The sequence below is a fragment of the Oryctolagus cuniculus genome, chromosome 13 (genome assembly GCF_964237555.1).
Source record: "Oryctolagus cuniculus chromosome 13, mOryCun1.1, whole genome shotgun sequence".
Lineage (NCBI taxonomy): Eukaryota > Metazoa > Chordata > Mammalia > Lagomorpha > Leporidae > Oryctolagus > Oryctolagus cuniculus.
In genome coordinates, this window is record NC_091444.1 from 68,077,003 (window position 1) to 68,092,604 (window position 15,602).

Sequence of the window (15,602 nt, forward strand, 5' to 3'; positions counted from 1 at the left end):
ACCGGGACAGAATCCAGCGCCCCAACCGGGACTAGAACCCCGGGAGCCAGTGCTGCAGTCGGAGGATTAGCCAAGTGAGCCGCAACGACGGCCTAAATATGACCTTATTAAACTTAAAGCTTTTCTTCTTCAAAAGACATTGCTAAGAAAATATAAAGAGAAGTCACGTATAGAAAGAAAATTCTGACCAAATACCTGATAAAGAATAAATGAACTCCTGCAACTCATTAAAAAACACACAAACTCACTCACATACCCAAAAGACTGAGTAAAAGACTTGAACACCTCATTAAATAAAATTTATAGATGGCAGATGAGAATATGAAAAGATTCTCAACATCACAAACCATTAGGGAAATCAAAATTGGAATCATTGGATGTCTATCACAATGGCTAAAGTAGAAAACACTGATAATACCAAGTGCAAGCAGATTGTAGAGCAATCAGAACTCCTCTTACATTGCTGGTGGGAACGTAAGTACAGGCTTTTTGGAAAACAACTTGGAAGCTCCTATCAAGGGAAATAACATAACCTTAGATCTTCCATACACATTATTTTCCTAGGGAAGCTGTAACACGGTGTCACAAAGTGGGTGGCTGGCTTAAAACAATAGGAAGTTATATCTCATACTTCTGGTGGCTAGAAGCTCTCAATCAAGGTGTCAGCAGGGCCACATGAACTCTGAAACACATAGAGGAGCATCCTTCTTTGTATCTTCTAACTTCTGATGAAATCTTTAGGTGTTTGCTAGAAATCCTTGGCATTCCTCAGTTTATAGATGAATCACTCCAATGTCTGCCTCTGTGGTCTCATGGCTGCATTCTCCTTGTGTGTCTGTTGCTGTGCCTCTTATAAGGACACCAAGTTGTCTTAGATTAAGGACTCATCCTACTCCAGTATGATCTCCTCTGAATGAGATCTTCAGTGACTTTGTGTCCAACAAGGTCATGTTCTAGAGTACTGGGGGTGAGGACTCAACATATCTTTGAGGGGTGGGAGGTGTGGGAGTACAATTCAACCAGTAACACCATATAACTAAACAATCCCAATGAAAATGCATGTTCTCAGACAGACTTGTATGTGATGTTTATAGCAGCATTATTCCAAGTCATCCAAAACTGAAAACAGCCAAAACATTCATCACCCATGAAGGGATAAATAAACTATCAGGGAATAAACATACATCCTTAAAATGGTAATAAAAGGAACAAATTACTGTATATCCTAGAATGTGGGTGGATCTCAAAAGCATTATGTGAAGTGAAAGAAAACAAAAAGAAAAGTCTGGAAACTGCCTACTACCATTTATTTGGTATTCTGGAAAAGCAAACTTATGAAACAACAATCAAGAGTATTGGCAGGGACTACAGGGGTGGAGGAGAGAGTAGGTGGATACTGACCACAAAGAGGCATGAATTGCCTTTTCTAGGTGGTGAAATATTCTCCATCATAATTCTTATGGTGACCATAAAACTGCACATTTACCAAAAGTTGCAAAACTCTGCATTAAAGAGTAAATGTTACTGTATATAAATTATATTTCAAGAAAACTGGTTTTCACAAAAATCCTTATACTTTATAATACAATTTGAAGGCCAGAACTGCTTTTAGAAAGGTAGGACCCAAGATTCTTTGGGATTTGAAGAATGAATGAATCCCTTGGTCCCAACTGTAGCTAATCTGTATGTAAATTATTCTAATTTTAGGAATTAAAGTTTCTGGTAATCATGTTTAGATACATTGGGGCTAACAAATTAATAAAAAGCAAGGGAATTAGAAAAAAAAAAAGGAAATGAAGAAAATCCCCCACAAAGAGGCAGTATCTGTACTTCTTGAGTATTACAAGGAGCAGCTCTTAAGATAATCTGAGATTTAGAAAAACTAATTGAACAACAGTTAGACTCTGGGCTCTGGTTTCTATGCCTGCCTGTCAGGCTATCTCTCTGGCATCTACCTGAATCCTTCCCCCACTTCTTAGTTTTCTGTTGACAGCTTTTTTCCTAATGGCTGTGTTCTGCCTTCCCTACCAGAACAGCTTGCACTTGGTTTACATGTATCTTGGCTCTGGGTTCACAGTTCTACTTTTGTCTGGGCTCAAATAAACTTACTTCCATGTTCCCTCAATTCTCAGAACCCATCAATTGTGAAATTTTGATGTTAAGCTTCAAATGATATAATGCATAATTTTGTGTTAAATCATACTCAATTTATCCATTTAAAACTTGGGTATATTTATCTATTAACATACTTAATGTGGGAGTCAGAAAGAGAGAGATGGAGAGAGCTTCCATCTACTGGTTGATTCCCCAAATACCTGCAACAGCTGCGATTGGCCCAGGGATAAAGCAGGGAGATAGAACTCAATCCGTGTCTCCCACAGGAGTAGCAGCAACCAAGTTATTTGAGCCATCATCAGTGTTTCCCAGGGTCTTCTTTTAGCAGGAAGCTAGAGTCAGGGGATGGAGCCAAGAATCAAACCCAGGCATTCTTTTGTAGGATACAGGCACCTGTTATGACAAACAACCACTCATATAACACCCCCCCCCCCCTTTTAGGATAGTGCCTCCTGGAAAGCTTCGCTCCATATGAACCAGGTTCTCCCTCACTTCCTGTTTCAAGTTTGAGAGACGCTTATGTTCCCCAGAGAGCTAATCCAATAAGCGCTTAGCCTTCAGGTTTAAGCCCATTCTCTCTACAGATAATCTTTTCTTAATGCACAATAACCACTCTTAAGGTAAAATCCATGCATATTTTTAAATCCATTAATAATTTTTTCATAATACATCTTTCCATAGACTTTTTGCAGGCCACCCATGCCCAATTTTCAAAAAATATTTGCACCAAAATAAATTAAATTCCACTTCTCTGCAAACCTTTTAAAGTACCCATATAACAAGAATTATTCAGATGCCTCAACAGGAAGATTTCTTTCCTGAGTCTTTTTTTTTAAGATTTGTTTATTTATTTGAAAGGCAAAGTTACAGAGAGGCAGAGGCAGAGAGAGAAAGATCTTCCATCCATTGGTTCACTCCCCAAGTGCCTGCAACTACTGTAGCTAGGCCAATGTGAAGCCAGAAGCCAGGAGCTTCTTCCAGGTCTCCCACGTGGGTGCAGGGGTCAAAACACTTAGGCCATCTTCTACTGCTTTCCCAGGCCATTAGCAGGAAGCTGAATCAGAAGTGGAGCAGCTGGGTCTCAAATCGGTGCCCATATGGGATGCTGGAAGTGCAGGCAGCTGCTTTACACACTATGCTACAGCACCAGCCCCCTGAGTCTTTAATTCACAGTGAAAACAAGAGCATGACCTTCAAAAAGATCTTAGAATATCACAAGTCTTTCCCTCTGCTAATTTCCTTTTCCTTCCCATCCTCTTTATTTCCTTTTCTTCCTTCCCACTCCATTCTCGCCTCTGGCTAGTTCTTCCTCTTCATCTCCTCTCTTCCCCTTTGCTGTCATTGCTTCCTGTTCTCTTCCTTCTCTTTCATTTCCTACTGTTTTCTATCTGCCCAACTTACTTTCTTTTTAGTTTTTAAATTTTTACTTTGCTTTGCTTTTACTTTCTCCACTCTTAACAGTTAAAAAGAGGCTCAAGTGTATCTTTGATTATTGTTGTTCTTAATCAAGTTTTGAGTTTTCCAATAAGCTTAGAAAAAGAGTCTGCAGCAAACTTGCCACCTTACTCACTGTGTCTTTCCACTTTTTTATACCAGGTGTGCCAAAGCAATGGAATAATACCCTTTATCAGCCTATTGGTGTGGTTCAAGCTCATGTATATTCATTTTCTATCTCATTAACAGTCCCCTGGGCTTACTCTGCCTTCAGACCACAGAGAATTGTGGAATCTCTGTTAAAACAATGCCGTAGTCTTTTCCTTTGCCTTGTTATTTTTAAAGCTTGAGCAACCAGTGGCTCTGTAAAACTGCTAGTCAGATTATCTTCCTGTCTGTAAAACTGAGTCTTAGGAACACTCATTCCAACAAATATGCAACATGCCCTAACTTCAGCTTCATCTAAGTTTCCAATGAAAACCACTCAGTTCTGACATCAACAAGCAGATACGAATCATTTTTTCAACACTGTCTCTAAGCAGGCAGGGCTCATGGTGCAGCAAGTTAGGCCACCACTTGGGAAGCCTGCCTCTCATAGAAGAGGGCCTGGGATTGTGTTCCACCTCAGCTTCAGATCCAGCTTCCTACTGATGTACACGTGGGAGGCCGTGGATGATGGCTCAGGTGCTTGGGTCCATGCCACCCACATAGTAGACTTAGATGGTCTGGCCCAGCCCCGGCTTTTGCAGGCATTTGTGGAATGAACCAGTGGGTGAAAGAAAGATGTCTCTCTCTCTTTTTTTAAAAAAATATTTCTTTCTTTCTTGAAAGCAGAGTTATAAAGAGAAAGATCTTCCATCTCTGGTTCACTCCCGAGATGGTCACAAAGGCTCATCTAGGCCATGCAAAGCCAGGAGCCAAGAGCTTCATCCAGGTCTCCCATGTGGGTGGAAGGGGCCCAAACACTTGGGCATCTTCTGCTGCTTTTCCTAGGCCATTAGCAGGGAGTTAGATCAGAGGTGGAGAAGCTGGGATATGAACTGGCATCTATATGGGAGGCCGGCATCGCTGGTGGCTGCTTTACCTGCTAAGCCACAATGCTGCCCCCCCTTTCTTGTCTCCCTTTTTCTTACTGTTGCTTTTCTGGTCATGTAAAAATAAATAAGTAAATTTTAAAAAGAAAATAATATCTCCAAGGATCTTTATGTAACACCTTAGGTAAACACTTCATCTCTTTTAGAAATTCTAAAAATAATGGTTATAAAATATTGGCAGGAATAAGCTATAAAGCTGTTTTCATTTACTTCATGTAACTGGGAAGTGATATAATGATGTCTTGAGTCATTTTATCATACTGATCTTTGATGTAATCCAATAGTATCTTTAACTTTTATTATTCTTCTGTGTGTTAAGTATTGAGATTTAAACATATACTCTTGCCTGCCTTTAAGATTTATGAGTTAATTAGGGAAAAATTTGTGTACAGAAAAGTGTAATATGGGAAAGACTAAGTTTGTTAGCTTCTTGATGTAGATTTTGTGCCTTTTAATTAACGTGTTGTCCTTTCAAATGTGATCTACTGCTTTCCACTAACAGATACTTAATGAAAGCAATTTATATCTTCTTTAAAAAGGAGCAGAACAATTAAATGGGACCTTTCTTGGCTCCACATTACCCTCCATCTACTGCTCCTGAATAAGGAGCATTCAGGTTGCTTTCAACCCCTCTCCTGACAGTCTTTTTTTTTTTAAGGATTTATTTATTTATTTGAAAGTCAGATTTATACAGAAAGAGGAAGAGAAAGAGCATGAGAGCGAGCGAGAGAGAGATCTTCCATCTGTTGGTTTACTCAACAAATGGCTACAATGGCTGGGACTGGACCAGACTGAAGCCAAGAGTCAGGAGCTTCTTGCAGATCTCCCATGTGAGTGCAGGGGCCCAAGCACTTGCTCCATCTTCCACTGCTTGCCCTGGCACATTAACAGAGAGCTGGATTGTAAGTGGAGCAACTGGATCTCAAATTGGCATCCATATGGGATGCTGGTCTCATAGGCAACAGCGTTACCCACTGTGCCATAATGTGGGTCCCCTGACAGTCTTTCTTGAAGATACCCAAGCCAGGTTTCCAAATGTGGCACTCACCAGTGACACTCTGTTTGGTAAATCCAGTGGTCAACACTATTTCCCATCTCAGATGACCTGGCAGCAGCATTTGACACAGTAAAACACTGTCTTATCCCTGACACTCTGGCTTCACTTGGCCTCCAGGAAACACTGGCTTTCACCAATATTTCCTTCTCAGTCTCTTGGACTGTTTTCCACTATCTGCCTGATTGCTAAATGTTGAGGTGGCCAGCCCTCAGTTCCTCCTTGGTAACACATGCAGTCTCAGCCTTCACTATTGTAAATACATCCATAACCTCTAAATTTAGAGCTCCTGCCTGGAGCTCCTCACTTAGCTGTAAACCCCTATGCAATTACTAACTTAATCCCTTCATTTAGAGATCAGTAGACTTGTAGAATCAACAAATCCAAGACTAAATCCCTGATGTTCTCTCCAAAGAAATTGCTCTCCTATCTTTCTCCTGTATGAGAAAAGCAAAACTTCACTCTTTCAAACCCTTGGGCCAAAATCTTTGGCCATGTTCATTCTACATCTAACCCATTAGCAAATCATCCCGTTGGTTCTACCTGCAAAATACCCATCATGTGCCCATTTCTCATGGTGCTGGTTGCAGCTATCCCCTCTGTCTCCGGACCAAAGCAACAGTCATTTCACTGGTCTTTCTGCCTCTGCTTTTCTACCCCTGGATCTATTTCCAACCCCGCAGCAGGTGATCCTTTTAGAATGCACACCAGACCAGGTCTCTCCTCCGCTCAGAGCCCTCCTTTGGCTTCTGATCTTGCTCAGAGGAAAAGCCTGAGTGCCTAATAGCTCACAGGCCATTTTGTGACCCGTCCTCCAGCCCTCAGACTCATCTCACTTTGTCATCTGACACCAGTCTTGCTCCATCCTCAGCCACTCTGGCCTCTGCTATTCCTTAAACTTCCCCTATGCACCCATTTCAAAACCTCTGCACTTGCTATTCTAGCTGCCTGGAACAACTTCTCCAGGAGTCTGCACGATTAACTCCTGGGCTTCCTTCAGATGTCTCTTTTCACAGAGATGGTCCCCACTGCCACTTTCTGTCCCTTTCCAAGTTTTATCCCCACTACCCACCTACAGATAAATGAATTTTGTCTGACAAACCATCTGCTTTGCTAGTTTCCTTTTTTCCTTCCTTCTCTTTTTACCTTCCTGCATGACTGTCTTCTAGAATATACATCTATAATGACAGATTTTTTATTTTCATATTGTTCACAGTTGTATTCTCAGAGACTAGACCAGTGATTGACACAAATAGTGTTCTCAATAAATGTTATCTGATAAATAAATAAATCCCAATTTACTGATGAGAAGACTGACTCCTAAAGAAGCTGAATAAGTTCACTACAACTACTCATCTGATAAAAAGCAATGTTGGATGCAAGCTTACATCCATAGGTTTATGACCCAATCATAGACAATAGACTATCCAGGCCCTCTGGGACACAAAACATGTTTCCTTCATTTTAACCAAGACATGGTGTTGTTTTCTATGTCACTGGATTTCTATTTGAAAGGCAGAGAGCAGGAGAAAGACAGAGATCTCCCAACAGTCAGGGTTGGGTCTGAATGAAGCCAGGAGCCGATAACTTAATCTAGGCCTCCCACGTGGATGGCAGGGACTCAGGTACTTAAACCATCACCTCCTGTGTTCCAGGTTGCATATCAGCAGGAAGGTGGAGTTGAGAGTGGTGCTGGCACTGGAACCCAGGTGCTTTGATATGGGATCCGGGTGTCCTAGGGGGACACACATGCCAAACAGGTCACAGGCAATTTTTATTATATTATTTTGTGACTTCTCAATGATGTGAAAAATTTTTTATATTTTCCATTTCTTAGAGTCATAACTTGCTGAAAAATAGATAAAGGTAATGAAGAACACATTCATTCCAATTCCACGTGTTACTTTATAGATTACTAAAAATTTTATTTGGGGATTCATTTCTATTTTAAGAAGACAGGAGAAATCAGGAATGAAATTGACTTTATTATACAAAGTAGTACAGCAGATCAGAGAAATTTCATCAGAGAAGAAATGTTCAGAGTCCTTCATGACTTAGCTTATCTATTGGCATCCTAAACAAAAAGAAAATAGCTAACTTTGAAACAACTATCTAGACACATTTTGGTAATTTTTCATGAATTATATTTAGACCCAGATCTAAGTCCTTAAGAAGCTACTGTTCCTTTAAAAAAAAAAAAAGATTTATTTATTAATTATTTGAAAGTCAGAGTTACACAGAGAGAAGAAAGGCAGAGAAGATAGAGGTCTTCCATCTGCTGGTTCACTCCCCGATTGGCCACAATGACCAGAGCTGCACCGATCCAAAGCCAGGAGCCAGGAGCTTCTTCCTGGTCTCCCACGTGGGTGCAGGGGCCCAAGGACCTGGGCCATCTTCTACTGCTTTCCCAGGCCATGGCAGAGAGCTGGATCGGAAGTGGAGTAGCTGGGACTCAAACCAACGTCCATATGGGATGCTGGCGCTTCAGGCCGGGGGGTTAACCCACTGGGCGCCAGCCCTGCTACTGTTCCTAAAGATGAATCGAGTTCTTCTTTCAGAATAAGAGTTCTAATAAGGAACTACGACTTGGAAAAAAAAAGACATTACTATATGGGGAATAAATATCCTCTGCTTGTATATAATTTTCAGCTCATCTGAACTCATGGGCATTGATTACTCGGGACAACTGTTTAGAGAAAAAGAAAATCATTTTTCAAAAAAAGACGTAGCTTACAATTTTAATTTTTAACAAATTCAGTAGCCTGACTTTGAGGGGGTTAGTGTGGTATAATTTGTTACAGTGGATTAGCTGAGTTGTCGTGGTCCACTTATTAGGTGGCTTACTACGTAGGGCAAATGGAAGGGAAATAATGTTAGTGGATATGCACTCAATGAGGATTATGTATCTGTAGGCCAGGCGGAATTTGGTTAAATACAGAGAAAAATGTGGATTTCAGAGAAATGATAGAGAAAGCGGTATCTTGTTGTTTATTGATTGGTTTATTTTAAATACTCTCTCTATATACTAACTTTCACAAGTAAGAGAAACATGGGCCATCTTCTACTGCTTTCCTAGGCCATAGCAGAGAACTAGATCGGAAGTGGAGCAGCCTGAACTCAAACCAACACTCATATGGGATGCCTACACTGCAGGCGGTGGCTTTACCCACTAAGCCACAGCGCCAACCCCAGTCCTAATATATTTTAGTTGTTCTCTATGTGCCTTGTCTATTTGCCTCTCTATTTGGATCATTTTGGACAGATTTGTCAATTTCCTTGATGCTTCAAAGAAAAATTTAGTGTTGGTTATATGTTTGCCTTTCTTTTATCCTTATAAGCAGTTGTATGTGAAACGCCGTAGATGATAGCAGATGGCTCCCAGTTGTTGGAAAGAGAAACAAGCTGAGAATAGCAGGTGTGTGTCAAAGTACAGTTTCCTGCCATGTGTTTCAGCTGTGGACTTAGGAAAGGGGGTCAGCAGGGCAGGCTGGAATCTGAGGACAGGGTAGTTTGTTTTGACTGATGGCCGGTGTCTGGTTGGTGGACGGGAAGAACAAAACCAGAAACTGAAGAACAAAACCAGAAACTGCCTTCAGCGGCTGGAGAAGGACTCTGTCCTTTCATCACTCTTTCTCTCTCTCTTTTTTCTTGTAAAGCTCTGTTATTCGCCTTAACGTTATCCACTGAAGGCTAACATTACCTAGAATTTCAGTTGATGTTAAATTTTGGTGGAACAGAAGCATGTGATCATGCAAGAAGCAGATTTAAAGGTGCAGTAATCATTAGCAGTGTGGGTGACACTGCTTTTTCCAAGCAGGGTTAATAAGCAAACCCTCTCTGGCAAGATTTAATATTAGCTGCAGTTTGGCCATTACTTGAAAGCTCAGAGTGGATTGAACAACCCTCTTTTCCAGGCACATCCAAGTAGCAACACTAATAATACTAAACTTCACATACACATGAGAAATATATAAATGTATACTGCTATGGAATTGTTCATTATTAACTACAGGGAAATTAACGTAAACATATTACATTTCATTCAGGACTTCTTATTCCTGGCCTAGTTTTCATCCCATTGCTCCATTAACTGATTTTATTAGATGGAGTAAAATTAGATGAACATATATAAATGGCATTCTACTAGTTATTACCAGTCCAAACACTTTGAGAGATACTTCCTGTTAATGGAAATGTGTGGATCTAGAAAGGGTATCAGAAAGAAGAAAAGAAGTGTGAACAAGTTGTAGAACATTTTCAGTAAATTGACCATTTGTATTACAGGTTAGTCATTTGAGTTAGAGAATGTATAGGAATTCTTTATTGTGCTTAAAGACAAAGATGGTTTATTTACCCTCATGTCGTCTCTTTAGATATCTTGACATTTTTAGACAGGATGAGCATTTGAGAATTTTTCCCCTCTCTTTGGTTTATAGAGATTTCAGTTTCAATACACAGGAAGACTTTCAGGAAATCCTTTTATTCTTGTTTTGAATTCATGTGAAGAAAGAAGATGTAAAATGCAGAATCTGCATCATTCAGTAGTTGTTTCTGTGATTAACAGCTGCTTTACTTGTGTGTTGGTGATATTTAATCACTAGAACCGGCATTTTACAGTGTTCCTTTGATTTTAAAATTAAAGCAATAAAGGACCAATGTTTTGTAAAAAGTAAGTTAAGCATTTTTGGCAACATGCACATGTATATTAGTGTCTTGAAGTGAATTTTTCAATTATCTAGAAGTGTTTAGTATATAATGAAACACAATTCTTGTTGTGGAGCTGGAAAAACTCTATAGCTTGAAACTATAGAGAAGAGCAGTAACTTTTGTTATTGGGGCTGCTAACGTATTTAATGAAGTCATTCCATTTCTTTGCTCACAATTACTCATGTCAAGAGGCTATTTTAATGTAACAACTTATCATCCGATATCCATCACGTGAGAATACTATTTTAGTCTAAATACCATTGATGTTAAAAGGTACATATATGCTATATTTGCTTGACAAATCATACATCTTTTCACAAAAATTTTCCACAAATTAAAAGCATTATCTTTATGGGTTATAGAAGATTGTATTAATGTTACGCAACAACTGTGCCAACTACTTAAGCAGAAAGGGAAGCACTATTATATGCATGTTTTGAAGCCATTTCAATGATAACATTAGGATTCTGTATTCTTTTTTCTCTTTCTTTATTTTCTCAGTGTTCAGGTCATCAGGGTTCAGTGAAGACTTACTACCTGTTGAATTGTATAGAAGCCAGGTTTTTTTTTTTTTTTTTTAATCTCATAAGAATTTGTTCTCAGGCCTGGCTTTTTCTGGTTTACTTAAGTAACTCTTGAGCTCTGTGTGTGATGTTGCCCAAGATTCTCACCTGCTTTCTTCACATTCTTTAAGTTTTATGGTAACAGTATCTGTCTACTTAACCATTCTTCTATCTACATTCCTGCCTGTGTGAGCAGAATTCTAAGAAAGCCTCTAAGATTTGTTTGAAGGTGCACACACCTCTTGTCCCGGTTTTTCAATTATATGCTAATCCAGGTACTCCTATGAGGGGATCTTGCATGTCTAACAAGGCTCTTAAATCAGTTGTCCTTAAGATAGGGAGGAGTTCTGGGTGGGTCTGACCTAATCATATGAGAATTTTAAACGTGAAGCAGATGTGAGGACATCAGAAATAAAGCACAGGAGGATTTGGTGAGCCATCACTGACCCGAAGATGAAGAAGGCCATGTGATGAGGCACGTGGGCAGCCCTAATGACTAAGGGTGGCTCCTAGTTGACAGCAAGGAAACAGAGATCTCAGTCTTAAAGCCACAAGGAACTGAATCCTGCCAACAATCTGAATGAACTTGGAAGAGGACCTTGCGCTCTCAATGAGATGAACAATACCAATATCTTGATTTTTGCTTTGAGAAGCACTGAGCAGAGAACCCAGTCATGCCATGATGGACTGAAAAGACGATGAGTTAATATATGGGTATTATCAGGGCCGGTGCTGTGGCTCACTTGGTTTATCCTCCGCCTGTGGCGCCGGCATCCCATACGGGCGCCGGGTTCTAGTCCTGGTTGCTCCTCTTCCAGTCCAGCTCTCTGCTGTGGCCCGGGAGGGCAGTGGAGGATGGCCCAAGTGCTTGGGCACCTGCACCCATGTGGGAAACCAGAAAAGCACCTGGCTCCTGGCTTCGGATCGGTGCAGCACTGGTCGTAGTGGCCATTTGGGAAGTGAACCAACGAAAGGAAGACCTTTCTCTCTGTCTCTCTCTCTCACTGTCTAACTCTGTCAAATAAAAATTTAATATCTATATATATATAGGTATTGTCTAAAGCTGCCCAGTCCACAGTCAGTTGTTATGCAACAAAAGATACCTAATGCAGTTACTTAGAACCTAATCAACCATAGCTCCTGAAGTGTTAACTTTGACATTGCCATTTAGGCCATGAGGCCAATGCCCATTTATTCAATTTGTTCTCATATGTGTAATGTTTAATGGCAAAGAAAGATTTCCATTGGAGCTCTTGTTAGCACCTGTCCCTGTTAGTCTCCACTTTGTAGTTCAGTCTGGCTATGGTAAGGCTTTTTGCAAAGATGGCCACACAATGCTTCCTATCCCAGTACTCAGGCCCCATTGTAATGCGACTATAGTATCTACCATTGAGCAGTGGAGTCTAGTTACCCCAAACCTTGGATTTGAACTGGCTTTGTAACGTTCGGGAACAATAAAGGGGTATTTTTAGAAGTTTGTGAAAATTGGAATTAGAAGATAAATTTACTTTGGTGTAAAAACTTTTGAAATCAGTGCACAGTTTCTCCATAATATGTGTTCTCCATGAATTTTTGATGACTCCTTGAGAAATGACCTTGAGTGTAGACCACAAGAGGCCTTACTGCATCCATTTTCATCATCCTGCACTCAACTTCAGACTAAGAAAGTCCCAGCCAACCTATCAAAAGCCCTTGGCGAAGGGGATCTGAGGAGCACAAGCTCACAGATTTCCTCACATTCTGGACTTTGAGAACAGCCAGGACAAACCAGGCCCTGGCTGACCTTCCAATGGACGGAGGCACATGACAGATCAGAGCTAATGCTGATCCTTTTCCAGATTGTCAATCCACAGTATTTTGAGTAGTTCACTCATTCTTGTTTTAAGCCACTACTTTTTGGGGTGCTTTGTTAGTTAATAGACAACTGATATAGATACAAATAACATGGTTTTAAAAATATGATGTTAAAGTAGAAATTTTATTTCCTCTTCAGTAGATTAATATTAATAGAATGTCCATTTACACAGAACAAAATTTAATACGCCAAACACATGAAAATAAATTTCCCTCCTCTAGGGCATTGCGAACCTTGTCTCCTCTCCTTAGAGACCCTCAGGATAATGGTTAGGGCATAACACAACAATTCAAGGTCATGCACAGGGAATATGACCAAAGTGGAAGAGTTTTCAAAAACATATCTTATTCCAAGTTGCTTTGCTCCACTTTATTTCCACAAATGTTCATTTCTGATTCCTTCAATTTTCCTGAAGAATGAATTTAAAAGGTTCCCAGGTGTCAAAGTGAAAGAGTGAGCTTAAACTCGAGTCTGTGGCTAACTTCGTGGCTGAGTGTTCTAAAATGGAAAGTTATCACATGTGTTTTCCAGAAATGTGAGATTAAAGAATCCATCACCAGTGATGGGTTAAGTGAATTGGAACTTATTTGGAGGAGTGTTTTCTCTGTAGCTTTATTTGGGGTCAGTAAAAGCCCTCCACTCCTCCTGACACACCACATCCACTCAGGAGTCAAAAAAAAAAAAAAAAAAAAATCACAGCATGACCGGTTCCTGGCTCACTGGTCCACATGACTTTTCCCAGAGTGCTGTCCACATTCAGCAGGTGGAGTCTATAAGAATCGGACCTGAGAGTCTGCTGGTCCCTGGTGTCACCCTGGAAGTCCAGCTGTGCCTTGATATGTCAGGCTCATTCTTTTAAGAAACATCTATCATGCACCCAGGTTCCAGGCAGAGAGGTGTATGGGTACAAATAAAAACATCACCTTAGTCCATAGCCTTGAAGTTCTTCTTTCTTTTTTAAGATTTATTTTATTTATTTGAAAGACAGAGTTACAGAGAGAGGTAGAGACAGAGAGAGAGAGAGAGATCTTCCATCCACTGGTTTGCTCCCCAGATGGCCGCAACGGCCAGAGCTGTGCCCATCCGAAGCCAGGAGCCAGGAGCTTCTTCTGGGTCTCCCTCGTGGGATTTGGGCCCCTTAAAGTTCTTCTTTTCAGACTTTGCTCACAGTGGCTCCAGGAGCCTTAAACCAAACTGGACACTTGATTTTACCTGGATCAAAATCTCTCTTAAGATTTCCTAGCGATTTGAAATATTCAGCCCCAAACACAGTGTTTAATAAATTGCCATTGGTCTGCTGTATTTTAATAAACATTTGAATTGGGGTGGGGGAGAGTAAAATATTTGCTCTTCATTTATTTGTTTTTGGTTTAAAAGAAATTCTGGTCCTTGGTATAAATGGGGGTAGATCATGGCTTGAAGACTGTGGGCATTTAGACTTCAGCCTATAGGACAAGCTTTATTTTTCTGTTTCTTTCTGAGGGTAGGGAATGGTCCCTTATCACATCCAGACCCTCTGTCGAATGGCTTGTTATCATAAAATTTGTGCAGATTGCTTTGGGGAGACAAATCAGCCTCACTGGTGGGTTACTGCCTTACTGAGGTTGGAATCTGAACTCTGATGCATGTTTCTTATATTACTCTGACGAGGCTGCTCTAAGGGAATATTACAGATTGGGCATTTTATTCTCTCGTAGTAGTGAAGGCTGGAATCCAAAATCAAGGTGTTAGTGGGTTGGTTTCTGGTGAGGCCTCTGCTCTGGCTCGTAGATGACTACCTTCCCACTGTGTCCTCACGTGGACTCTGTGTATGCAGAGAGGTGGGGGGAGCACTGGTATCTCTTCCTCTTCTGATAAGGTCACATGACCTACGATGGTAGGGCCCCATCCTTACGGTCTTTGTAACCCGGATTCCTTCCCTACATGCTACATCTTCATGTTGGGGGTCAGGGGCTCAACATATGTATTTCTAGGAGGTACATAATTCAGTCCGTAACATTTCTTATATGCCAGAGACTCTGTTTCCCATGAATATGTTGGAGATATGCACATATATTCAGCACAAATTCTGTGCTCAAGGAGGCACATATTTACAATACAGAGCAATAATTACAGTGTTGTGCTGGGTACAGGAAGGACAGAAAAGTTGCACTCATTTTAAGCAGGTTGGAGAGGGATTTTCAGAGTAGTCCGGGTCTCGGAGGAGAGGGGAGCTGCTGGGGGCCGGGAGAGAAGTCCTGCCAGACAGAAGTGGGAACCTGTAGAAAAGCATAACTAAGAGGCATTCCCATTGTTCCTCCCAGGCTCCATAGTCACAGAGCAGGGCCATTTAGCAAGTACAGCCCTCTGAGGAGAGCCCTGGGTGTTGGGGGATGTAGGAAGGGCACACACAACTTGGCAGGGTGGTGTCAGAGAAGTGGGCTGCATACAGGGCACTCAGCAAGGACTTTGGGCTTGCTCATGTGGCAGGAACTGGGTACCCACGAAAGGGTAGGAGGCAGAGCAGGCCAAGTAATCTACATGTTTTAAATTGAGAGGAACAGGATGTGTGAGATTGGAGGCTAGGGGCCAGCTAGGAGACACTTGCCACAGTGTAGCAAAGGAAGCCAAGAGCCAGTGTGGCAGTGCCAGTGGGTCAAGGGCACAGCCCAGCACCCTGAACAAAGCACAGGACTTGGGAGTTGGTGCTGATGTGGGGAGCAGAGAAATCTAGGCTGGATCCCAGGTTCTGATTTTTGTGAGCACAGGCACCATTGTCAAGAACAGACATACAATGCAAG